Source organism: Panthera tigris, chromosome D3, assembly GCF_018350195.1.
Source record: "Panthera tigris isolate Pti1 chromosome D3, P.tigris_Pti1_mat1.1, whole genome shotgun sequence".
NCBI classification, from domain to species: domain Eukaryota; kingdom Metazoa; phylum Chordata; class Mammalia; order Carnivora; family Felidae; genus Panthera; species Panthera tigris.
Window position 1 is genome coordinate 88837335 of NC_056671.1, and position 26494 is coordinate 88863828.

At 39.8% G+C, this 26494-nt stretch overlaps 1 long non-coding RNA gene across 3 annotated transcripts in view; it reads right to left on the bottom strand.

The window, feature by feature from the left end:
* Positions 1-15161: 15161 nt before the first annotated feature.
* The window catches only part of LOC122232327, a 108835-nt gene continuing 97502 nt past the window's right edge, over positions 15162-26494 (bottom strand). For 2 of the 3 annotated variants that reach the window (XR_006209676.1, XR_006209678.1), the window contains 3 exons: positions 17712-17804; positions 16356-16525; positions 15162-15686 (listed from right to left, as the gene is read on the bottom strand). This is a non-coding gene — a long non-coding RNA (uncharacterized LOC122232327). The remainder of the gene's footprint in view (positions 15687-16355; positions 16526-17711; positions 17805-26494) is intronic. The other variant, XR_006209677.1, reaches the window with a different exon arrangement.

Here is a 26494-nt window from a genome sequence, read left to right on the forward strand (position 1 = left end):
AAGATTCTTCCCCTCTGAGCAAAAGGCACAGGCACCCATGCGTAACATTCTATACAAAACATTTCACTTTCAACAATTTTTAACATCAACGTTGATCAGCAAATTCTCTTCTCCATATTGCCTACCTTTAGTTCTACATATGTGACCCATCTTTCCCTAAATGGCTCCTGTTTCTCTTTGTGGAGTCCACCTCAAACATCCATCCTTGACTGGCTTTAAGTCTCTTCTAATGCACTTAATCCACCTGACATAACAACAAACACCTCATTATATGCATACTGGCTTCTCATGCAGCTGTAACAAATTAGCACACAACCTAAAACAATGTGAATTTATTATCTTGCAACTTCGGTAGGTCAGAAGTTTGCCTAGACTTGGCTGAGTCCTGTGCCCAAAGGTCTCACAAGGCTGAGACCTTCTACAAACAGCATACAGTTGGATCTTGTTTTGTTTTATTTACCCAGTGTGATCGGACTGTTTAGTTCATTCATATTTAATGTTATTATTAATATAGTTGGGTTTATGGGGGCACCTGGGTGGCTCAGTTGGTTAGGCAACTGACTTCAGCTCAGGTCATGATCTCACTATTTGTGGGTTCAAGCCCCGCGTCAGGCTCTGTGCTGACAGCTCGGAGCCTGGAGCCTGCTTCGGATTCTGTGTCTCCCCTTCTCTCTACCCCTCCCCTGCTCACGCTGTGTCCCTCTGTCTCTCAATAATAAACATTAAAACAATTTTTAAAAAAATATATAGTTGGGTTTATGTATGCCATTTTACTTTTTGTTTTCTACATGTCTCATGAAATGAGTCTTTGTGTTCCAGATGGCGGATTATTGTAGCCAGAATGACCCTCCAAAAATGTCCAGATTCTAATTCTAGAGACCTGTGAGTACATTTTGCCACATGGCAAAAGGGACTTTGCAGATGTAATTACAGTCATGAAAATAAGAAGATTATCCTGGATTATCCAGGTGGACCTGCTCTAATCACACAGGCCCTGGAGTCAGAGGTATACTGTAGAAGGGGAAGTCAGAGAGACTTGAAGTGTGAAGGACTGAGCCCACCTTTGCTGGAGGGGCCATATGGAAAGCATGAGTAGGAATGTGGGTAGCACCTAGAAGCAAACACCAGCCCCTGGATGACAGTCAGTTGAGGAATTGGGACCCCAGTCCTACATATGCAAGAAACTGAATTTAACCAACAACATGAATGAACTCTGATTCTTTTCCAGAGCCTCAACAGAAGCTGTAAGATAATAAATTCACAGAAGACACACAGTAGATTCAAAGATACAAATAGGCTGAAAGTAAAAGGATGGAAAAGAGATATACCATGTGAACAGCAGCTTTAAGTAATCTGGAACGGCTATACTAATATCAAAAAAAATAGACTTTAAATAAAAATGTTACTAGAGATAAAGAGATAAATTATATAATGATAGGGGGGCAATCCATCAAAAGTTATAAGAGTATAAACATAAATGCATCTAATAATAGTGTCCCAAAATTCATGAGGCAAAAGCTAATAGAATTGAAGGTAGCAGTAAACAATTTTACAATAATAGTTGGGGACTTCAATACTCTATTTTCAATAATGTACAGAATGAGCCAGGAGGTAATCAGCAAGGACACAAAAGACTTAAACAACACTATGTACAAACTGGACCCAACAGACATCTGTTAACATTCCAACTTACAAGAGACGAACACACATTCTTTTAAAGAGTGCATGGAATATTCTCCAGGGTAAATTGTAATTTAGGCCATAAACTAAGCCTCAATAAATTTAAAAGAATTGAAATTGGACAAAGTATATTCTCTGATTACACTTGTGTAAAATTAGGAATTAACAACAGAAAAAATAGAAAATTTACAAATATGTGGAAATTAAACAACATATCACTAAGTAACCAATGGATCAAGAAGAAATCATATGGGAAATTTAAAAAATACTTTGAGGAGTGCCTGGGTGATTCAGTCAGTTAAGCATCCGACTTTGGCTCAGGTCATGATCTCATGGTTTATGGATTTGAGCCCCGCATCAGGCTCTGTGCTGACAACTTGAAACCTGGAACCTGCTTTGGATTCTGTGTCTCCCTCTCTCTCTGCCCCTCCCCTGCTCGTACTCTGTCTCTCTCTCTCTGTCTCTCTCTCTCTCAAGAATAAATAAACATTAAAATTTTTTTAAATACTTTGACATGAATTAAAATTAAGACACAGCATACTAAAATGTAGAGGATGTAGCTAAAGCATTGCCTAGAGGGCAATTTATAGCAGTAAAAAAATATACTAAATGTCAAAAAAGATCTCAAGTCTACAACCTAACATTCCACCTTGAGACACGGGGAAAAAAAGAGCAAACCAAATCCAAAATAAGAAAAAGGAAAGGGGGGAAAATGGGATTAGAGTGAAATCAGTGAAAGAGAATAGAAAAACAATTGAGATCGACAAAACCAAAAGTTGGTTCTCCAAAAGCATCGACAAAATTGACATCTTTCACTAGACTAACCAGGAAAAATAGAGAAAACTTAATTTACTAAAATTAAATGAAGGAGGGACTATGACTGTCAACTCAAAAAAGAATTATAAAGAAAGTCTATGAATGACTGTATAATGACCTATTTATATAATTTAGGTAAAATGGATGAATTCCCAAAAAAAGCACAAAATACTGAAACTTACTCAAGAAGACATAGAAAATCTGAATACCTCTAAAATCATAAAGGAAAATATGGGTGAGCATGGGTTTGGTGGTATCTTAGTTTATTTTGGTTGCTATGACAAAATATCACAGACTGGGTAGTTTGTAAACAAAAATTTATTGCTTATAGTTCTGGAGGCTGGAAGTTTTTGGATCAGGGTGCCTGCATGGCCAGGGGAAGGTCCTCTTCCAAGCTGTAAATTGGAACTTCTCTAATAAGGGCACTAATCCCATTCATGAGGGCTCCATGCTTATGACTTACTAAACACCTACCAAAGCCCTCACCTCCTAATACCATAATTTGGGGGGTTAGGAACTCAACATATGAATTTGGGGGTGGGGGGAGATAGATTCAAACAATAGCAGGTGATGAGTTTTTAGACATGACACCAAAAGCCCAATCCAAGAAAAAAAATATTGGTAAGTTGGAATTTATTAAAATTTAAAACCCCTCCTCCTGTTAAAACATAAGCCATAGTTTGGGATACAATGTTCTCAAAACACATATATAATAAAGGACTTGGATCCAAAATACACAAAAATTATTTAAAATTCAACAATAAGAAAACAACAGCCAAATTAAAAAGTGGGCAAAAGATCTGAACAGACACTTCACACTGGCAAGTGTACAGAGGGACTCTCATCCATGCTGTTGGAAGTTCAAAATGGTGCAGCCACTTTGGAAAGCAGTTTGTCAGTTTCTTACAAAAATACACATACTCTTACCATACAATCAACAGTCTCACTCCTACATACTCACCCAACTGATTTGAAAACCTGTGTCCACACAAAACCTGCCTGTGAATATTTATAGCAGCTTTATTCATAATAATCAAAAACTGGAAACAACCCAAATGTCCACCAGGAGATTAAAGGATACACAAAATGTGTTTATCCATACAATCAAATGCTACTCAACAACAAAAAGGCATTAGGTACTGATATATACTAAGCATTTATCTTGAGTAAAGAAACTGGATACCAAAGAAGTACATGATTTCATTTATAGGAAGTTCTAGAAGAGGCAAAACTGATCTCCAGTGTTATGAATTATATCACCAATGGCCTGGAGAGGGGGTTAAAGGATTCTTGTAAAGGATCCCAAAGAACTCTTTGGAGTGCCAGAGTTGTTCTACGTCCTGACTGGGGTGGTGGTACATGACTGCCCATATTCTCAAACCTCATCCAGTTGTACACTTAAAAATGAAAACATTTTATTTTGTGGAAGTTGAAGAGAAAAACTCTATAACAAATAAGAAGCCCACGTTAATGAAGAATCAATAATCCTCATTTTAAATTCTCTTTCAGTATCTGAAAATCTGTGCTCTTAATTGCTAATTTGACCCCTATGTGGCCATTTGTTGTGGGGGATATGATCACCCCATATCTCCTTGGAATAGTAAAAATACATGGAAAATTTCAATCTTAACTAAAAATCTCAATGGGCCAGACAGATAACCCCATTCTCCTCTTCACAAATTAATCCTGGTAGGTACTAGAAAGATCCTTTATTGCTTCTTTGAAGTAATTTATACTTCTTTACTTTTCTGATTGCAGCCTTCATTTTTGCATAACTTCCCACTCTATATAACTCATGATTCCTTTGATACTGGTAGTGGCTACAATTTTCCCAGTATTAGCTTCGTTTGACTAGGCAATAAAAACTGAAAATAATTCACTAAAAACCTATTTGCTTTGTCAGCTACATAATCCTCCCTTACTGGCTGTGTGGCTCTAGATATTTGGAAGAATCCATACCTTTATGATTATTTCTTTACCATCCAAATTAAGTCATCATGTAAATCCAGCCATCATTGTCTGTTACCTAGAATGTAACAGATGGCCTCCTGCTTTTCTGTCTGTGCCCCCATGAACTCTCAGGCAACTTTCTCCCTGGCATGTGACCTCACTGTCACCTAATCAGAAACACATAGTCAATACTGAATCCCTTTGAAAGTCATTTTTTTCAGGGTATTTTTTTTTAGTTCTTGCTTCTATAAGATAATCATTTAAGAACATTTTGTCACTCCCCTAAAGACATTTAATGTATTTTTGCAAAAACAAAACAAAACCAAAAAAAAAAAAAAACAACCTAAATGGGCAGTAAAAACAAACTGTCACAGAAGGGTATTTAATGGCATGGAAAGACATTCACAACATACTCTTAAAAATAGAAGTTGCCAAATAAATGTCCTGTATGATAAAAAAAAAAGACATTTAATGTATAGTCAGTACACATATATAGTCCATACACATGTGATGCAAGCCAGATATGTAACAGTAACTTTTCTAGTAGCTACAGTATAAAAGTAAAAAATAAACAAGTAAAATTAATTTCAGTAACACATTTTCTTTACCCTCATGTATTCAAAGTATTCTCATTCAACATGCAACCAATTAAAAATTATCAGTAAGATATTTTACACTCTTTTTTTCAGCATAAGTCTTAGAAATCCAATGTCTACTTTATGCCTGAAGCACATCTCAGTTCAGGCTAGCCATATTCCAGGTGCCCCTAACACCATGGAGCTGTTCTCACAAACAGCAGTGCTGTGGTGATGGGTTTCTTCGAATAGACAAAAATGTGGCTTCAGAAGCAATTGAGTCTGTAGTGCCCAGCCAGGTCAGGTAGAGTCTACACAGTGAAAATCAGCACATTTCCCTTTGCTTAGATCCAATTATTTTAGTTATGGAAAACTGGGAACTTTTTTGTAAACACTGTCTTAGAAGTAGGTAAATATCTAGGATTTTTTAAAACCCAAATTTTAGATGCACATTTTAGATGCTTATGTTTCTAGGGCAGAGGTCCGAAAAATGGAAGGAAATGTTCTGACACAAGTCAGGGGGAGAAGAAGAAGACAGGATGGAAAGTAGGAGGCGGAGCCTGGCTGCTTACATATGTCATGACAACGTCTGATCTTTTTCACCTTCTGGTCTAATGTATACCTTTGAGTTACATTAACTCTAGCGCTCTGGGCCATGCAAGGGGTGAATGATAATCTTACAAAGAGACAGTCTGCATGATGTATGTCTTATAAAAATGCAAATAAGCAGGGTGACCTCAAAGCTTTGATGAACTGTCGCTCTTGATGTCTGTGTATAGACATTTATTTTGGACCGAAGGATTCTGAAATCCTCCTGCTGATCAAGGACCTCCTTCCTACTGCTTTTAGGACAGCTGTTAGGAGCCCTAGTATTCACTGATGAGGACCAAAACCAAAAGGTCATTGCCAGGAAGCTCAGCTGGTATAGAAAGCCACCTGGCACAAACAGTGGATGTCAGGACTCTGCTCACAAGATAGCTTAGGGTGAAAAGTAGGCAGAGGAAGGCCAGAATACTTGGCTAAACTGACTGAACTCAGATAAAGCCCAACTCTGATAGAAAATTCTGGAAATTCTGTTATCTCAAGGTCAATATTACCATTAACATTCCTTTTTTTCCCTTACTTTCTTACCGGTTTCTCAGTTTCTATAGCATGATTTACCAGGACCATTTTATAACCAGACCTTTTGGTTAAATACTTTTGATAAGCACCTACCTATAATAGTCTAGAACATTGACAAGTCCATGCCAGTATTACAATCTATAAATTTATATCAATTAAACATTCTATAAACATGCGTTTATACCACAGTCACAAAAATGGTCAAAATAGGAGATCTCATTCAGGCAGATACATAAAGTTCTCATATATCCACTGGACTTGGCCGATAGGACTAACCTTCCTAGCGGCTGTGATATTGGTGGGCTTTCTTAAACCCTACCTGGACCCATCTTCTCAACACAGTTACTGAGTTAGCAATAAACTAATTTCACCTACATCTGTCCTAGACACATTTTCAATAGACACTCTCAGCTGCCAATTCTATGTACCTCCTTCCTGGACTCAAAAATGGTCGGCCCATCTAAAATACTATTTTCCCAAGTTATACATATGCCTTCCAATAAAGTTCAACTCATTATAGAACTAGACTACCTTCTGTATTCCCTGATTAATGAAATGGAGGGGTGGTGGTGAAGAAGGAGGAAGGCGTTAGGAAGGAGTATCTTCACCTCCCTGACAGCAGTGGGGAGTTTCCGGCTACAAATGCAGACCTAAGAATTTGGGAATCCACTTCAAGTAAATTGCCTCAAGGTCTCGGATTCTAGACGATGTAGAAAAGATGAAATGACCACTTTGCCAATTACCTCTTCTATATCTCTACCTGAAATGCTAATGATGCAAGCAAGAGCTGAATCCCCTCATTCAACAAGGAAAATGCACCCCATCGTGAACACCTGCCAAACATTTCTCCTTCCCACACACACTACTCAGGTAAAAGGAAGAGCGTTCATTTTTCCTTCAGGAAATGCTACCAGATCCAGGAGCTTCTTACCCTCAGTTTCAACCACCAGGTCCGAACACCCTTCCCCTATTATGACCACAGCTATGGTTTGCCATTTTAGTGAAGCTCTCCTTTTAGGTCACTGAAGGGATGACATTCTGAAGCCAATCTTGCCTTCGTGGAGCGGAGCCAGGTGGCTCACATCACCGCATGTTCTCCTGAGCACCGTTAAGCAAGCGCAGCACAACCCTCCCACTGAGCACCGTTAAGCAAGCGCAGCACAACCCTCTCACTCAGCACCGTTAAGGAAGCGCAGCACAATCCTCCCACTGAGGTTACCTTTGCAGCGTGTTAAAGGTCACCCCGTCATTTCCACAGGAAGAGCAAAACAGCTCAGAGCCTTGTCCCCTGGCATTGCCTTTGCTTCCAAGAAGAAATTAGACGTGCAGGAAAAATTCAATGGCGATAGCAGAGAGGGAAAGGAACCCCAGACACGCTCCAGAGGACATGAGAGCTGCTCACTGACATCTATCCAGCCAGACCCGTGCTATGCCAAACCAGCAGGATTTGTGGATAATAGGCTAGATAAACACATTATTAGAGCCATAGACATAAGGTAGTTCAGTCCTTGAACTGGCCAAAGCATTGGAAGATATATGACCGTGCCTTGCTTGTTTTGTGAGCATACAGTTGTTTTCATCTCTTTCTGGGGGCGTGCCTGCTGTCTGCTAATCAGCGGCCCTTCCAGTAGATGAAGACAAGACAGTACACATGCCCAGAGTGCAGTAAGATGGGTAAATCTTTCACAAGTGACAGTGAATCCTCAGAAAAACCAACTTCTTATTTTTCCCCTTTTGCAGACTAGGAAACAGAGCCTTGGAGAGGCCAGCCTACTACTCAGAAGCACCCACTTGGGCTCAGATTTGCATCCAGGCAGTCTGGCTCTGGAGTTTAGATATACATGAAATGACTTTACTATCAGTTTTTCCCTGGGACCTCACCACGGAGAGAAGATCTGGAAATAGACAGAACTACACTTAGTGAGCAGCTGGGACCTGGGCCCTGCAGCAGGGTGGTCTGTTCCCACAGATGGGAATTGTAGGATGGGAGGGTCCCTGCCCCACAAAGGTCCCGGAGAGATACTCCCTCATCCATGTCCTCTCTCCACAAAGCAGCACAAACTCCGCTGTGAATTTTGAAACTGTTCGCACCAACACATGCTTCTAATCCCTCTCTCTCTCCCGTCTGCCTGTAGGAGATAGTCCTGAAACCCACATATTTATTCCATATTACCCTTTAACAACTTGAAATTTTCTCTGCTGTTTAGCCAACTTTCCTTGTAACTAATTCTGGAAAATGGAGGCAATAAATAGATGCTTGTTTACTTTGTAACATTCCAAGGGGTATTCATAATCAATTATTCACCCAATACTTAAAGAGCTTTGAGAGATGCTGGAGAAAATTCTGATTACACAAAACCTGGTGTTAATAGCAAATTATTTATTTACACACTGTTTTGTAATACTTTTTTAGACCATTATTGCTTCCCACTAAAGTTTTTCTGGAATTTTTTTTTGTATCCTAGGCAAATATTAACAGTAAGTTCAAATCAACCTCTCCCCCTCTCTTTCTCTACACACACACACACACATACACACACACACGTGCACATACATTTTCAAGCTACTTTTCAGCCGTACAGAAGTAACATGACTATTTTTTCAATTTTTTTAATGTTTATGTATTCTTGAGAGAGACAGAGTGTGAGCTGGGGAGGGGCAGAGAGAGAGGGGGACACAGAATCCCAAGCAGTCTCCAGGCTCTGAGCTGTCAGCACAGAGCCTGACGTGGGGCTCGAACTCATGAACCACGAGATCATGACCTGAGCTGAAGTCAGACACTCAACTGACTAAGCCACCCAGGTGCCCCTAACATGATTATTTTTGTTTGCTGCACAAGTAAAGGTAAAACATCCTCACCATTCCTACAAATATTAGTAATATGCTAATGTGCATAAAATCAGAGTTAAGCTCTTTCCCCAGAATCCTACTCTTTAGGGAGGGCAGGGAGAAAGGGGCACAGGAGAGATCAGAATATGTCTGTCCCTAAGAATATACACACCCCCTTGATGCAGTGGGAGGCACACAGAGTGAGGATGCCCCTTACCAAGCTCTGTGTGCCAGGACCTGTGCACAAACTGAGGATGCCTGTACTGAGCCTAGCTCCAGGAACTGGGCATCTGACACAGCCTGAACAATTAAACTGAGTTTTGGGGTGCTTGGGTGGCTCAGTCGGTTGAGCGCCCGACTCTTGATTTTGGCTCAGGCTATGATCCCAGGGTGGTAGGATTGAGTCCCACGTCAGTCTCCACACTGAGTGTGGAGACTGCTTGAAGTTCTCTCTCTCTGTCCCTCTGCCCCTTTCCCCCATTCACATTCTCTCTCTCTAAAAGAAATAATAATAAAAACTTAAAATAAACTGAGTTTCATGACCCTGCACATGACCAGGTCTCTACTCTTTGCTCTTTATTAAGGGAAAAATGATATGCAATGATCATTTGATCATGTCAACTTCAGTATTTGAAGTACTTATGTAGACAAAGTTTGTCTTACATATTCACATTCTAAATGTATGCTATTTGTGGATTCAAAAATATAATCACATTATTGCAGTTTTTGCCAAGTTTTTGCAGACTGGTGACCTGTTGGTCTTTCTCTGTTTTTTTGTACATGTTTGTTTAGCCAGAACCTCAGGTGGTTGTTTTTAAATTAATTTAATTTGCATGCTCTTAGGCAAATTATGCATTTGGTAGTCTCTGGCTGTCCTCACTGGGCCCTGTGGCCTGATAGGGAATGTTGATGGCCAAGAATTTAGGTTCCAATTTATGTCCTTACCAAACCCCTACAGATACAGGAAACTGTGGCCCCATCTAGTTATAAGAACATCTCTTCAACAAATCATAGATCCTGAGGAATGTTTCATTTATGCCATTGTAATCCATTTTTCACCATTTACACCTTCAAAACTCTATTGCAATTTCTAAGTCTATAAACCTTACTTAGCAAAAATTATAGTTTTAAGGATTCTAAGATTTAATTCCAGGACTTAAATTTAAAAACCAGTAGAAGTAGATTATTATTTAGAAACGTATAATGAAGCTTAATGTTCATATTAAAATCTTCTTTAATAGAAATGAGGCATTAGGTATTAGGTACGTTCTTTTAGGAATTATAACAAAAAAATACATTAACCAATTTAGAATTTTCTTCATTGTTTTGCCCATTTTGGATGTTTAGACTTATAACTGTTCTATTTTCTTTGCCTCTGTTTAAAGTCACCAATTCAACCAATGTTCATCTACAGAGAATGTGAATTATAAGAGAATATTAAACACTTATTAATAAGATCGTGACACTCCTGAAATTATACCATTTTATATTATAGTTATTTAAAGTAGGCAGACTTTGCTTCTCTTTTCACCTGAGAGTGAAAAATGTCTGCCTCCCATATGTATTTTGATCTCAAAAGGGAAGGTTGGGTCCCCAACAGCAAGACTGAACGTCCATCTGGATTCTGGCTGAGCACTCTGGTTTACATCAAATTAACTAATTAACGTCAACAAAATCGAATTCGGTTGTGAGCACCCAGAAGAAGGTGGCAGTAGATTGCAGCCACTGAAGCCAGAGTCAGAAAAGTAAGACAGGCCAGGGGATGGAGAAGAGAAGAAACACCGGTAGGAGGGGTGTTGGGCAGAGATTAGTAAAAACCAGAGCCTGGAGTGCTTAACAGACGGAGCCACATGCAAGGGAAGGGAGGCCACAATCAACCTGGCCAGTAACAAGCACTTCCGGAACAATACCATGCGCCTTTTAGGTGCCAGAGACTCAGCAGTGCTTTTAAGCCTTTTCTAGTTAAAACCAATCAGCTCTTAAATAAAAGGGGGACACGTGATCCGGCAGCAGTGAAAAGGCAGCCCTCCAGAGATGAGGTGTCACAAGATCTAAAGGTAAAGCACAGTGAGTGACCAAATTCCTGCCCAACAATCCAAGCGCAAGTTAGGCTCAAGACCCAGGAAGACGTGATTTAATCAGAACACGTGCCCACACGAAATCAGGGGTCACTTATCCCGGAAAGGGGCAGAGAGGGTTGATAAAGCGTCTTCTCTGGGGTCCAGGGACTTCACGGGGCCACGTTGCTGCTGGCTGGGGGAGGCATCTCCACCCACAAGGTCTAGTTGACCTCAGAACAAGGCTAGCGTGGGGCAGGAAGACCTTGGTAGCAGCTCTCACAAAGTAGGGGTAAGAAGAAAAGAGAAGAAAAGAAAGACACAACCAAACTATATACACAGGAAATTTGTCAACAGGGTAAAGGGAAAGGTGTCCCATTTACCTGAAAGGTCAAGACTTATTGTTAGAAGTGATCCATGGTGCCAAAGCTTTCCTCTGAGGACAGCTGTCTTGGAAAGCATCCCAAACAACCAAGCTTGAACTGTGAGCCAGTGAGGCCCAGGGGTTTAAATAAGGTTGAGTCTTTATTTATTCTGCAATCAAGAAGTCAAGGAAGCCTCGTGGGAAAGGATGCTAAACAGAGTTTAGAAGAACAAATGACTCCTCACCTATGTCAGAAGGTATTAGCACTCATGCTGGCTCTCCCTGTTTCATTTCCTGGCGTAGAATGTTCCAGAGAGATGCTTGGAGCCCAGACACAGAGTGAGGCTTCCCTGCAGCGCGGTTCACATGGTGCACCTGTACACGTTGGTGGCGGGGCAGCCAAAGACCCGCCAACCTCAGGAACTCAGGACACAGTTCATGTTTGCAGGTGGAGAAACCCCAAGATCTGCTTAGCCTGTAAGGATCATACCACCATTTACAATCTGCCGGGCAGGGGAAATGCAGCCCCTGAAGGGCACACTTGGGGCTCACTTAGAAAAGGGACTCACTGGGGCACCTGGGTGGCTCAGTCGGTTAAGCATCCGACTTCGGCTCAGGTCATGATCTCGCGGTCCGTGGGTTCGAGCCCCGCGTCGGGCTCTGTGCTGACAGCTCAGAGCCTGGAGCCTGTTTCAGATTCTGTGTCTCCCTCTCTCTAACCCTCCCCCATTCATGCTCTGTCTCTCTCTGCCTCGAAAATAAATAGACGTTAAAAAAAAAATTAAAAAAAAGAAAAGGGACTCACTAAGTGAATTGTCTCACAAACACCTAAACATTGTTCCCATGGCTTTTAAGGGACTAAAACTCTGAAGGACCTGCGACCTGCATGATTTAGATACCACAGACCTCCTCTATTTTATTGGAACTGTGGATAAAATAGAATCCGGGGCGCAGACATTTCTAGCATCTTCAAAAATTCAAGTTAATACGGAAAACGCACTTGTGGGGACAACCAGCGGCATTCATCTGACAACGGCACACGTTTTTCTACATAAAGATCTTTATCAAAAAAATTTTCCAAGAAACGTTTTTCCCCTTTCCTTTCTCATAAGTTTTGATGCCCAGCCTGTCTTTTCATGTTTTCATCTGAAACAAAACAAAACAAAACAAAACACTGCAGTGTATGAAAGATGTGTGCCTACGCACTGTCCGCTTTTGACAATGTGACACAGCCAGCAAATCAGACTTGCTCCGACTCATCATTTCACAGTGTTGGTCTCCCGGCACCACGCCTGCAACATGACACAGCAGTGGCTGTGCCTTAACCGACTGGAGCCATTCTCGAAAGACGCCTCGGATGCCTTCCCTGATTTCAACCTCACCGTGCTTTTTTGATGATACGCTCACTGCCGTATGGCGTAAACTAGTCAGTGTTTTCCAACAAATGAACAATAAAATTCCACTGGGTTGGGTCTTAGAAGGGACTTGAGTTTTTACTTTTTCAAACTGCACCCCAAATCTTCAAAGGAACAGTATATTTCATTCATCGAACACATATTTACCGATCACCTGCTCTAAGCAGCGATGATACAGCTCTGAAGAAACAGAGGTCCGTGGGTTATTGAACCTAAATCCTGGGGGGGGAGAAGCATACCGTAAACATGTAAACAAGAAGACAGGTGTTCCGAAACAGTACATGACAGCGTGTACCATTGATGGGGATGGGAGGATTCAGCGAGGATACCAGGAATGCCTCTCTCTGTGGGCAGCATTGGAGCCAAGACCAGAACTAAAGGAAACAACCGTGGGAAATCATGCAGAGCATGACTGTGAACAGAGCAGCCAGGAGGAAAGGGGAAGTGTGAAAAAGTTTGGAAAAGTCAGGGAACAGGGTGAAGAAGGTGTGGCTTGAACACACTGAGCACAGGGAATCATAAAATGAGATGAAACTAGAGACCAAAGGTTGTAAAACCATAAAGACTTTGGATTATTTTTGCTCTTTCAATTATCTTTGAAAAAGAGAGATTTCCTTATTACAATATCAAATGCTCACATAGATGCTGTTCTAAGGACCTTCATATGGTTTTATCTTTCTTCAGAATAATTATCACTCTTTGGAATTACAGCAGATCTTTATTCATTTCCTTGACCATTTCCTGCATCAGTAAGCAAACGCCATTAAAGCCAATGTTTTGTCTATCTAGACCACGGCTTCATCAACAATGTCCGTATCAGTGCTTGCCACATAGTAGACGTTCAGTAAACATTTCAGGAAAACAATAAATAAAGGGATAAAGACCTGAGAAGGGACAGTTAGGAGATGAAACTCCTGTCTGTTGTGAGTCCATCGAGCATGAGATATTTTCTCAAAGAGGTACATGAGATGTCAGGCGAACAGCTTGCTGTACAAGGTCCTGAGAAATCGGGACCAGAGAAATAAATTTGGAATGATTCACATACAGACAGCCATAGGACTTACTGAGATAGTTCAAACAATTGAAAAAAAAATAATTCTGGTAATACTAACAATAATAGTATTATTTATCAAGTGCTTGTGACATGTCAGACACTTGGCTAGCAAGGCAAAACTCTTCTCTTGGCTTGGACTGGAGCTCACTTCTCATTTTGCTTTTTATTCCTTAAACCACACCTTGCAAGCACTAAAGGATCAACCTTTTAAAAATAATTGGAATGGAAAACTTCCAAAATAGTTAGCTCCCTCCTAAAGGAAATGAAAGCTTTGACTCCTTCAGAGCATAGAAAGAACTGTACCTTTTAATGTCATAGTAAGTAAAATAATGAGCCTGAGTGTGCCTTCGAGCAAAAATGGACACCAGCAGAATGCATTCAACACTGTCCCATTCTGGTTCGGAGGCCACCATGATGCATTACATGAAAATTCGGCTTCACGAAGATTTTTAATGCCCTTTGTCCCCCCTCAACGCTCTTCCATTCATATATGAAGATCTGGGTGAAAGTCTTCTCCTGTGAGTTATATATTTTTGTCTTTCCCTTCTGAGTACAAAACAATTTTACTGCTATTTCCCACAATTCTGAGAAGGAGGAACACGGACACAATTCTGATAAACTTGGGGAAGTACTTGATCAATGCCCAAGGCTGTTCAATAAATGAAGGGAATTAAGAAATTAAAAACTCTCTCTATATGCTCTTTACAATTGTACTGCTGGTTTTTACAAGAATCCAGTAAGCTATATAAACTTTATACTCGTTTATTACTACTCAATACTGTTTCACAGACACCCACACTCAAGTGAGTCATCTACAGAAAGAGAAATCACCAGAGAGGGAACCAGAAATGTTGCATCCTGTTTATGTAATTGCTTCTCCTTCGGTTAGTTGTACAGTAGACCAAAGAGTATCCCTATGCCCATCCCTGGTTCTGGAAGGCTCTGGTATCTGGGACTCATCTGGACAGAATCCCGGTATTTAAGAGTTAATGGCATTTTGCCCAGTATTAGCCACACTGCGTTTCTTTTTTTTTTTTTTTCCTTTAAATTTTTTTTTTAGTGTTTATTTATTTTTGAGAGAGTCGGAGTGTGTGTGGGGGAGGGACAGAGAGAGAGGGAGACACAGAATCCAAAGCAGGCTCCAGGCTCTGAGCTGTCAGCACAGAGCCGGACGTGGGGCTCACACTCAAAGCTGTGAGATCATGACCAGAGATGAAGTCAGACACTTAACCAACTAAACCACCCAAGTGCCCCTAGATTTCTTTTTTAACATATAGAGCCCCTCTGGCTTGCCTGCACTGTCCCAGTTTATAACACCTGTCCCAGAACAAGTATGATTAGTGTCCTTTATGCTCAAAAATGACCCTAAGTAGGCAATAAATTATATGACTGTGTAACCGTGTGGGGTTCATTCATGGTCCTTCCAGATGGAGCACATTTTATCCCCATGCTCACTAAGCAGAACTCCTCAGTCCCTGCAAGGGAACTCCCTTCCCTCACAGACTCCAAACACTTGAATCTCTGTCATGGGCTTTTCTTTAGGGATGGAAACGATTTTATTTCTCTAATAATGTGAAAAGTACATATTTCCCTTGGTTCAAAAGAATGTTTCACTTAACTGCATTTCTTGAAAGGTCACATTCCCCGCATATCCCCTTGAACATCTCTGTTAGGAGCAACTCGTTTATGTAATCTTAGCGGATTTGTAGCTTATAGATGGGATCTCTGTTGCCCTTCATTGTTTCTTCCTTCAATAAACGCACACATGCCCGGTTCATCATAAGGTGGGTTTTGTTTTCCAGACCAGTGGTTAGAATCCACAGCCTAAGAATTGAATTGAAACATATCTGGATGCTTATTAGGTCTCAACCAGAGGGTCAAGACAATATCAAGCTAGCATTATGTCCTTCCTTGGAGGATGCTGTTGACAATCAGCTGTGACATGCCTGTTTTTAATGAGGTTCTCTGTCTGCAAGACCACAGAAAGAAGGAAACTTCTCTCCACACTGCACTCAGGATGTGCTGTCCCACTTAGCAGTGGTTAGAATGAAAACTGAGTTTTTATTTATAATGCCTTTAATTTTTCTTTAAGTTATTCATCATAGCTCTCTTAGATATAGTAGAAAAGCATTAGCAATAACTAGTATTTATATAATGTTCCTATGTGCCAGGCACTGCTCTGGGCACTATAAACATTTTAGCGTGCATACTCACTAACTCCCTGGGTGGTTGGTACCATTATTAACACCAGCTTAGACACCAGATAGCAGAAGCTGAGGCTGTCACATGAGTTGTGTGCACCCACACAGCGAATCGGTGGCAGAACTGGGACACAAACCCAGGTCACCTACTCCAGAGTGCGATTCAGCCTCCCGGATTCTAGTCCTTGCTTACTTTACTTTGATCTCCCTCCCTGAATATACTTTCATTTTACAGAATAACAATAATAATGACAAGAACAAGAACAACAAAACGTGAAAAGGAGTGCCTTACTTATGCCATTGTCCTCTGGCACAAGACAACATCAGGACTCCAGGCTGTCACCATCCAGTGGGTTATAGAAGCCTCTTGTCAGTGTTCAGCATGGGAGCTCTTTTCTTTCAGCTTGAAATTATATGTCTATGAAACTTGCAAACAATCCATGAGCAGTATTTGAGCATCTGCTAGAAAATACCATTATATTGGCTGTAAAAGCTGAAAAAAACTGCATCCTTCTGATATCGTTGTGTACTTATCTGACTTTAGAAGAGAGAATCAATGAAACGAAAGGCAGGAAATGGAGTAGGTAAGATCCTCTTGTGACATTTTCCAAAGACTCTGAAGGGCAAATACTATAAAGGGAGAGGAGAAGTGATATTATTGGATATATCCAATAATAATTGGATATAATTAAATTTTGGAAGTGCTTCGGGTTAGGTCTTCAAGATCTATGGAGGAAAATGGTTTTAATGAAGTTGCTATGAGAAGACCTTGTTATATAAAGTTTTAGACTAAAGATTGGTTAATTGATTCAAAATCCTTTCATTTAATTATGCTGTAAGTAGTATCATGTATAGTGTAAATACATAGATATGTATGAATATAATATATATGAGTATGCATTATATATGGTATATTATATATTCATATATATGAGTATATATTATAGTATTATATATTACATATAATTATATGCAAATATGTTTATGGTATACATATATATACTTATACTGCATACTTATTAAAAGGTGTCTGATCACCAATTTCTAATGTAGGGAGGGGGGTCCTCCACAACGATAATTCTTTGTGACACCAGCTGGATGTCCTACAATTTAACTCAATTCTGACACTATCTACCCCAAGATAGCATCTAATCCCACAGGTTAAGGTCTCAGACCTACAAGACTGCCCTCCCAACCCGAATCCGATGCCAGTTGTAAGTCCAGCTATAAAACTAGCTATAAAATTAGAGGTTCCCATGGTCCCCTCCTCTGGTTTGATTAATTTGCTAGAGTGGCTCATGGAACTCAGAGAAATATTTTGCTTACTAAATTACCAGTTTATTATAAAAAGATACAACTCAGTGACAGCCAGATGGAGGACATGGGAGCTTTCATGCCCTCTTCGGGTGCACCTCTCTTCCAGCACCTTCATGGGCTCACCAAGCCAGGATCTCTCCAAACCGCATTCTGGGAGGCTTCATTAAATGGGCGTGATTGATTAAATAATTGGCCTTTGGTGATCAATTCAACTTGCAGTCCCTCTCCCCTCCTTGGAGATCAAGGAGTAGAATTGAAATTTCCAACCCTCCATTCATGGTTGGTTCCCTTGGTAACCAGCCCCCATCCTTACCCGCTTTCCAGAACTCACCTCATTAACATAAACCCAGTTGTGGAGGAGAGGAGCTTGTTATAAATAACAAGACACCCATTCACCTTCATGATTCTGGAGAAATTTCTGGAACTGAGGACAAGAGACCAAATACTGTGTCAAAAGATGTTCCCATTGCTCTTGGTCTTTTGGCTTATTTTGGTCATCTGAATGTCCAAATATATATCTTATAAGTCACAATATTACACACACTAATAAAAGTGTATATATTATATATGTGTATATATGTGTTTGTGTGTATACTTTTTTTAAATTTTTTAATGTTTTGATTTATTTTTGAGACAGAGAGCATGAGCAGGGGAGGGGCAGAGAGAGAGGGAAACACAGAATCCAAAGCAGGCTCCAGGCTCTGAGCGGTCAGCACAGAGCCCAACACGGGGCTCGAACTCACAAACCATGAGATCATGATGTGAGCCGAAGTCGGTCGCTCAACCGACTGAGCCACCCAGGTACCCCATTTGTATGTATACTTTTATAAATATTAGTGTAAGTGTATAGTTTGTAAGTAGTATATAAGGCTTTTCTCAAACTTAAAAGATTCATGTCTGTAGAAATGTACAAACCTTTGAAAGGAAGAAAAACAAACTTCCCCAAAATATATCTCTGGCATATTGATTATTTTAGGCTGATTATTTTTGAAAGGCTATAGACACAATAGAAGTTGCCTGTTTGTGAGGAAAACTTACATTTATAAGGGAAATCTCTATTTGTAAGGGGGTCTCCTTTTTGTACCAAGAAGAGGAGGATGACTAAATCTCTAGAAACTTTTATCAGTGGGAAGGCAAGGACTTGAATCTCCATAACACCTTACCCTCCTTTACTGTGTTTTTCTTCCATCACTGGCTGCCCCCCCACCACCACCTCCCTGCATCCCTCCACATCTTTCCTTTGTCTTCAGCTGGAGATGGTATTTAAATTGGTGGCTTGGAGCATTGGGGAAGTTACTCAGTTTTCCTGGGGCTCTCCCATGTATGCAGGAGGCATGCATGTTATTAAACTTCTGCCTGTTTTTCTCTTTTTAATCTATCTTTTATTACAGGGGAGGGAGGGTCTCAGCCAAGAAAACTAGAAAAGTAGAGAAAAACTTATTTTTCCTCCTCTACAAATATGAGTGTGTGACTTGGCTTGGTGGAGTGCCTCACTCTGTATCTTTGCCATGCTGTTGTTGGGGGAAAAAATTTCCTCTGCCTTTTAACATCCTTCTAGCTAGACTAAGAATCAAATTGACATGACGCAGATTAGCAGGAGAAAATCAAATTTAATGTTCTCCCTACTGGGAATCCACACAGACAAGAAATTCCAAAGGCAACATAAGGCTTGTATGGCATCCTGAGCTAAGGAGAGGGTTAGGGGATACAAAGGGGAGGAAGACCACTAGGAGGAAAGTGAGAGATGTTTGGAAAACTAAGGTTGCCTTGTTATGCAGATAAGTTTCTTAGGTCAAGAGGAATCTCTGTTAATAACTCTATTCCAGGTCCTACTGGCAGTTGAGGGGTAGGTAAAGAACTTTTCCTGAATGTGCTGAATTTTGATTGCCTTTAACTCAAAATAATCTTCATACCAAAATGGCCCATCTTGGGGATGGACTGTCCTTGGACCCTAGGCTGCAAGTACAGCATGGTTCTACCCTCCTTTCACTACTACATGGTACCACCTCATGACTTCAATAAAACACATTTGTTACAGATGTAACACCACACAGATTCATTCTCGTATTGAAATGAAGATGCCTTTTTCACCCTGATGGTGAATAAAGTTCCACCAGAAACAACAGAAAATTCATAGGACTGTATACAAACTTTCAGAGTGAACAGCTCCTTATTTTCATCTTGATCATGGATGTACTATATAATGACAATGATTTGGAAACAGCCATTTAAGACATGGCAAATTCAATTTGCAGTAACGTGGATGAAACTAGAGTGTATTATGCTAAGTGAAATAAGTCATTCAGAGAAAGACAAATATCATATGATTTCACTGATATGTGGCATTTAAGATACAAAACAGATGAACATAAGGGAAGGGAAGCAAAAATAATATAAAAACAGGGAGGGAGACAAGCCATAAGAGACTCTTAAATACAGAGAACAAACTGAGGGTTGCCGGTGGGGTGGTAGGTGAGGGAAGGACTGAAGGGGTGATGGGCATTAAGGACGACACTTGGGATGAGCACTGGGTGTTATATGTAAGTGATGAATCACTAAATTCTATTCCTGAAATTATTATTACGCCCTATGTTAATTAAATTGGGCTGAATTCTTTAAAAAATGTAATAAGAAAAAAATTAAAAATGGCAAATTATTAATGCATAAATTTATACTCCTGGTGCTATAAAAACAGTGTATATGATATATATATATGTAAATATATGTATGTATATATATACATATGTATGTATATATATACATATGTGTGTATATACATATAGATGTGTGTATATATGTATACGTATGTATATGTACATATATATGTATATATACACACGTGTGTATATATACACATATATATATATGCGTACATATATGTACGTGTATATATATGTGTGTGTATGTATACATATATAGTATCACAATAATGACATTAAGGTTGCACTAGTGGAGGCTATATTGAAAATCCACATCATAAGCCTTGGGTTTTAATTTACTCAACAAATAGAGGTGTCTTTTTAAAGGATTAATGACAGAATTGCTTGCGCTTCAAAAATATGACATTTTAGGTACTTAATCTTATTAGTGAATAAAAGTGAATATTTTTCCTCATTTAAGCATACATGCAAATTCCTTAGGCATATACCCTATAAATGTGCTCACACCCCACCACTATTACCTGAAAACCAGATCCCGTTCATCCTCAAAGCGGTTAGGACCCCCTTGGGAGCAGAACATAACTGAAGGTGCTATTCCATTGAGCCTCCTGAATCACAGATCACAGGCAGAGACTAGCCAAGGAATACTGTGCCCTAAAGATAGCCTTGCATTTTCTTTTTTCTTTTAATGTTTACTATTTATTTTTGAGAGATAGAGAATGCGAGGGGGGGAGGGGCAGAGAGAGAGGGAGACACAGAATCCAGAGCAGGCTCCAGGCACTGAGCTGTTAGCACATAACCTGATGCAGGGCTTGAACTCACAAACCACGAGATCATGACCTGAGCTGAAGTTGAACGCTTACCCGACTAAGCCACTCAGGCGCCCCTACCCTTGGCATTTTCATGTTTAAAACCGAGATATGGGACATTCACTCGTTATTGGTAAACTGATGTCCTGCACGCTGCACTTTGGGAGCCCATTTTTTCATCACATGAAAAAGGGCTAAAAATTTAGTAATTTAGTACTTATCTGTTTCAGGCTTTTCGTAAGATTGAAATAGAATAATATAGGTACCCAAAGGGGTCTTTAAATTTATAAAATGACAAATGCTAATCATTTCTATTAGAAGCAACACCAACTGGAAAAAAAAAATGTGGATCTTTAATCTTTCCACCCCTTTAGTGAATGTTTTTAATGAGGTTAATTTTAGAACAGGATTCTATAATAAACTAAAAACAATGATAATGGAAACATTAAACATGTAGACTTGACAAGTACTTCTGTAAGCAGAAAGAGTTAGGGGTTCCCTAAAAAAAAAAAAAAAGATGAGATACAGCTTTGTTGACTTAAGAGAAGTTGTTTTAGGCCCACAGCTGTTTTCACAATCTATAGCAACTGGCTCTATTTGCCAAAAGCACTTCCTGCAGAACTTCCTAGGAGGTGTTGGAATTACAAAGGAAGACCAAAACCTCAGGAGTTAAGAATTTTAAGGGACCAAAGGAATGCCAAAACTAACAGTGTCTACCAGGCCAGGAATTAACCTAACCATATCAAAGACAATAAATCAGTGGTAAAACTCCCAGTGCTGTTTAAGAACTAAAAGTTGACCCAACACACATTCTTGAGTCATTTTTGCAGGATTTAAACCCCTTTGAGCACTCAAACGCCAGCCTAACTGAAGCCAGAGAACTAATGATGCTGACCCTTGCTGGCCCTCCTGATTTCAGTCATCCTTGACCTAGTCTGTCAAGTAGGATGAATTTTGCCCCAATTCTATAACGAACTCTCCTTTGCAGCCCCTTCGTGAATATGCACGCACCCCAGTTTTGTCGTTCTGGGAGACACTGCTTTGGGAAATATCCCTGGTGTTCTCCTTACTTGTTCCAAGTCAAATACTTCCTTTTCTGACCTTTGGTTGTGTCTTTTGGCTTGACGCCCACCAAGAGGGGAACCCAGATTCGGATCACGCTTTCATATACATTTATTTTATTTTATTTCATCCTTCCCATAACCAGAACCCATGGAGAAGTCAGGCATCATCATGATCAGCATTTGGTTTTACAGTTGAGACTATTGAGATGCAATTAGGTTTTCAAAATTGCCTATGAAGGCTCACCAAGAAATGGGGCCAAATCATGCCATTCATCACACTGCCCAAATTTGATAGTGCCGTATACAGTTATAGTTCATGGGTGCAGTGCGTAGGAAAGAGACCCTTGCTTAGCCATATTTGGAAGTGTCTGAACGCACTGAACACTAGCAGAGAGGATCATCGATCTTGATCATTTGTGATGCTCAGCCATGCGAGGGGCAGGGCTGCCTGGCACACGGTAAGCTGCCCTGATGCCCCCTGGGGCGTCACCTCGCCCTCTTGCACCACGATCCCTCTGAGGTGGTATACAAGTTGTCTCCGCTCAGAACAGAGGATTTCAACAAATGTTTGTTGAATAAATCTAGCATTTGGAGGATAGGGGTAATTTCAAGTATTTTTCTCTATGATTTTGTTATACTTGAGAAGAAAGAGAAATCACTTAAAGGAAAACTGATGTATGAGGCTCATTTGTGCCTTTGAGACTAATTTTTTCATCAACAAAGTAGGGATGATAACACCTGCCAGCAGGAGGGTGAGGGAGGAGCCACACATTATCTCCATTGTTTTCCTCTGTCTTTTGTCTTATTATTTCAGAGTCCTTAGGTGGGTTTTTCCTTAGGAAAAAAAAAAAAAAAAAAAAAAACAAGGAAGAAGTCTAAAAATTGCCAAGGCAGAATCCATTCCTTTAAGCCTTGTGATTACAGAGTGTAATTTTGATTCACGTTATTGGGAGCAAACAGCACAAACTGAAAAGGTTTTCTTTAATCACTCAATTCTTCACAACGTTCCCTCAAAGGAAAAAATAAAAGAGTCAATAATAATGTTCAAATGTAGCAATTGCACAGAAGTAAAATACAAAAGTTCTTTTGCTCCTCATTCATTTAAGTATTCAGCTTTTCTTCTGAAAAACAACCTTTCTTTCAAAGCTTCACTTTGACAAGCATCCTCAAGATTGATGGAAAGAAGTAATCAGCTAGAACCCTGTTTTCAAATCGCTTCACACCTTTATTTTAAGGCTGTGGCTCGAATATGGAAATAGAAGACAGAGCATTTAAATGCATTCAAAGGTTTAAGGATGAAGAAATTTTATTAGAGACATATGGAAAAGAGAAGGGGGTGATTTTTTTTAACAGAACAGAAAACACCAAGAGAAAATTTGTCAAAGGTCCCCGAGTCAGAGTGGTCAGATGTACATGGTTAACATGAAAATATATGAAACTACAGCCTTAAAGTGAGTGCCAACTCTTTTTAGAGAAGTTAAGCAAAAGTACTTGTGTTCAGTTTTATTTAGTGTAAATCACCAGTAGGAATTATATATATTTAAGGTATACAACTTGATGTTTTGAAATACCTACACGGTGAAATGATTACTGCACTCTCGAGCTAATGAACAAACCCATTGCCTCGCAGTTCCCGTTCTCCTTCCTTTTTGCTTTTGTGTTTTGTGTGTGTGTGTGGTGAAAACACTTATTACCCTCAGCAGATTTCAAGTTTCTCAACTATCGTCATCATGCAGTATAGTCTATCTCCAGAACTTACTCATCCTGCAAAACTGAAACCTTGTACCCTTTGACTGACGTCTCCACATCGTCCCCGTCCCCACCCCCACCCCCAGTGTCCGGCATTCCACCATTCCACGCTCTGCTTCTGTGCCTTTGACATTTTCCGATTCCGCATATAAGTGACCTTATGTGGTATTCGTCTTTCTATGCCTGGCTCATGTCAATCAGCACAATGTCCTTCAGGCTCATCCATGTTGTCACACATGGCAGGATTTCCTTTTTAAAGGCTGAATAATATTCCCTTGTGCTATCCCTTCATCCATCCATCCAGACTTGTCTTTGTTCACCTTTGTTGACCTCCATCCCTGCCTGTGCTACATAGACATTCAACTTCTAAAAGGCAAAAAAAAAAAAAAAAAAAAAAAAAAAAAAAAGTCTATTCACAATATAAAACCTGGGTCCCAATTTTACTTTTACCAATTACTGTGTCAACTTGGCCATAAGTGACTCCACCATGAAAATGAGGTCAGGACCTTCCTAAGAAGTTATAGGAAAAATGCAAATAAAGTTCTTAGCACAGGACCCTGCACGTAGTAAGTGCTGAATGGGGTGGGAACTAGGGTGAGGCAAGTGAATATTCTTTATCTTGGTTGCTGAAATTTGGGCACCCCCTCAAGCTTTGCACCTGAGGCGACTACCTCCTGCCTTCCCTCTAACACCAGCCACGGTGCTTAGAAATGTTAGATTAATGGGGTGCCTGGGTGGCTCAGTCGGTTAAGCGTCCGACTTCGGCTCAGATCGTGATGTCACAGTTCGTGACTTCGAGCCCCGCTTCGGGCTCTGTGCTGACAGCTCAGAGCCTGGAGCCTGCTTCGGTTTCTGTGTCTCCCTCTCTCTCTGCCCCTCCCCTGCTTGTGCTCTGTCTCTCTCTCTCTCAAAAATAAATAAAAATTAAAAAATTTTTTTAAAAAGGAAATGTTAGATTACTATTATTACCTTGCACCTTTCTGTGTCCTCGCATCTAAGACAGGCCTTACAGCAGGTGCTCAAGACATGCCTAGTAGTTTGAGAAGGACGATGAGGATAGTAGCACCCAGCATTTCTACTTTAAAAGATTAATACAAATATATGATACTTACTTATTTGTTTTAACATTTGTTGACTTTTGGGAGAGTGCCAGCAGTGGGGGCAGGGGGACACAGAAAGGGGGCAGAGGATCTGAAGTGGGCTCTGCATTGACAGGCTGACAGCAGAGAGCCCAATGTGGGCTCAGACTCACAAACCATGAGATCGTGACCTGAGCCAAAGTCAGATGCTCAAATGACTGAGCCACCCAAGTGCCCCAGGTATATGATATTTAAAGACTGGTTTAACTATGCCCAATTCTGTCTGATAAGTGATCTCGAGAGAATAACATTTTATGTCATTCATACATTCACTTCTATATTTTATAGGCTTTAAGATAAAGGTGCGTTTTTAAATTTCAAATTATATAACAACTAAATAATATTCAGATTTGGAATTCCTATGGTTTTGTCATATATGAAACAGTAGATTATTCTCAGAAGATTATGTAAACTCTATTTTATTTGTGAATATAGGTTCAGAATGGCAGATGGTAAAAAGAAAACATTCTACAAAAAATATTTTATAAATACTATAATTTGTGTGTTAATGTTAAAGCTCACATTTCTTGTCATTATTTCTCAAATGCATTATGAACATCAGAATAGTAGCAAAAAGAGTAAGTTTTTGATATTTGTAAATTTTAGGAATGTAAATTTTTCCAAAAGATTACATTATGTATTTTTTTTTAGCATTTCACGTTTTGCAAAGAAAGTAATTTGGACATAGAAGGAGCACAGAGAACAATCCGCCTAGCAGTTTCTGCGAGTAACCGAGTTACTGCAGACATAAACTATTTAAGAGAAAAAGTGTGTTTTTTGTGCCTATTTTGGTCCCTTTGCCATATGAACTGACTTTCTTCAACAAAGACTCTTGATGCCTATTTACATTTTAAATAAAATGAAGTTTCCTTTTGCTATTCATTTCACTTCTCCTGTGCCAGTAAACACCCCAAGTAATAAAACTATCTCCTAATTGGAAGGATCTAATTTGTAATAAAATTTGTGGGAAAGTCTGTGCAAAGACAGTACAAAAAAAAAAAAAACCTAATAAACCTTCACAGAGAGATAATAAATCTAAAGATTTAAACAAACTTCATACAAAATGGGCCACAAAAATGCCATTAAACTTGCACTCTGACTGGTAAATTGGCATATGTCTAGTGAAAATGAGGACAGCAATTCTCATTACAAGTACAAATAAGACAAATATGGGCCAGCATTTCCTGTTGTAACACTGGATGGTTTTTATTGTTCATTATTTATTCACAGTAAGCAAGGGATGGAGAGTAAACTTACCTCACCTTAGACCTCAGATGGCTTAAAGTGTCAGGGAAGTGTTACGGTTCTCATTACAGCGAATAAAGAATTACAGATTATTTCCACTCCTAACACAGAGAAAGCTGAAGATCAGTAGTGAAGTGTATAAGGATAAAATTAAAAGTAGTTAAAACCCCATAATTTCTTTTGATGATGTTTAAGGTCAAGCCATTTAAATTTAAAAAAAAAAAAACACCCCTACCTCTTGATTATTTCCAATCTATTTCACAGAAATCATTTTCCCTCCATGTCCCCTCTGAGTGTTTTAGGGGGGCTCCTGGTGCTGGACCTTACTTACAAGAAATGACCCTAGGCCAAAAACAGAGGAATTTCTCAAAATAAATACACCCATATCTTTTGCCAGGGCACCAATCATTCTGGCTCTTTCTCAGTCTGGTCATGTTTATAGAACTTT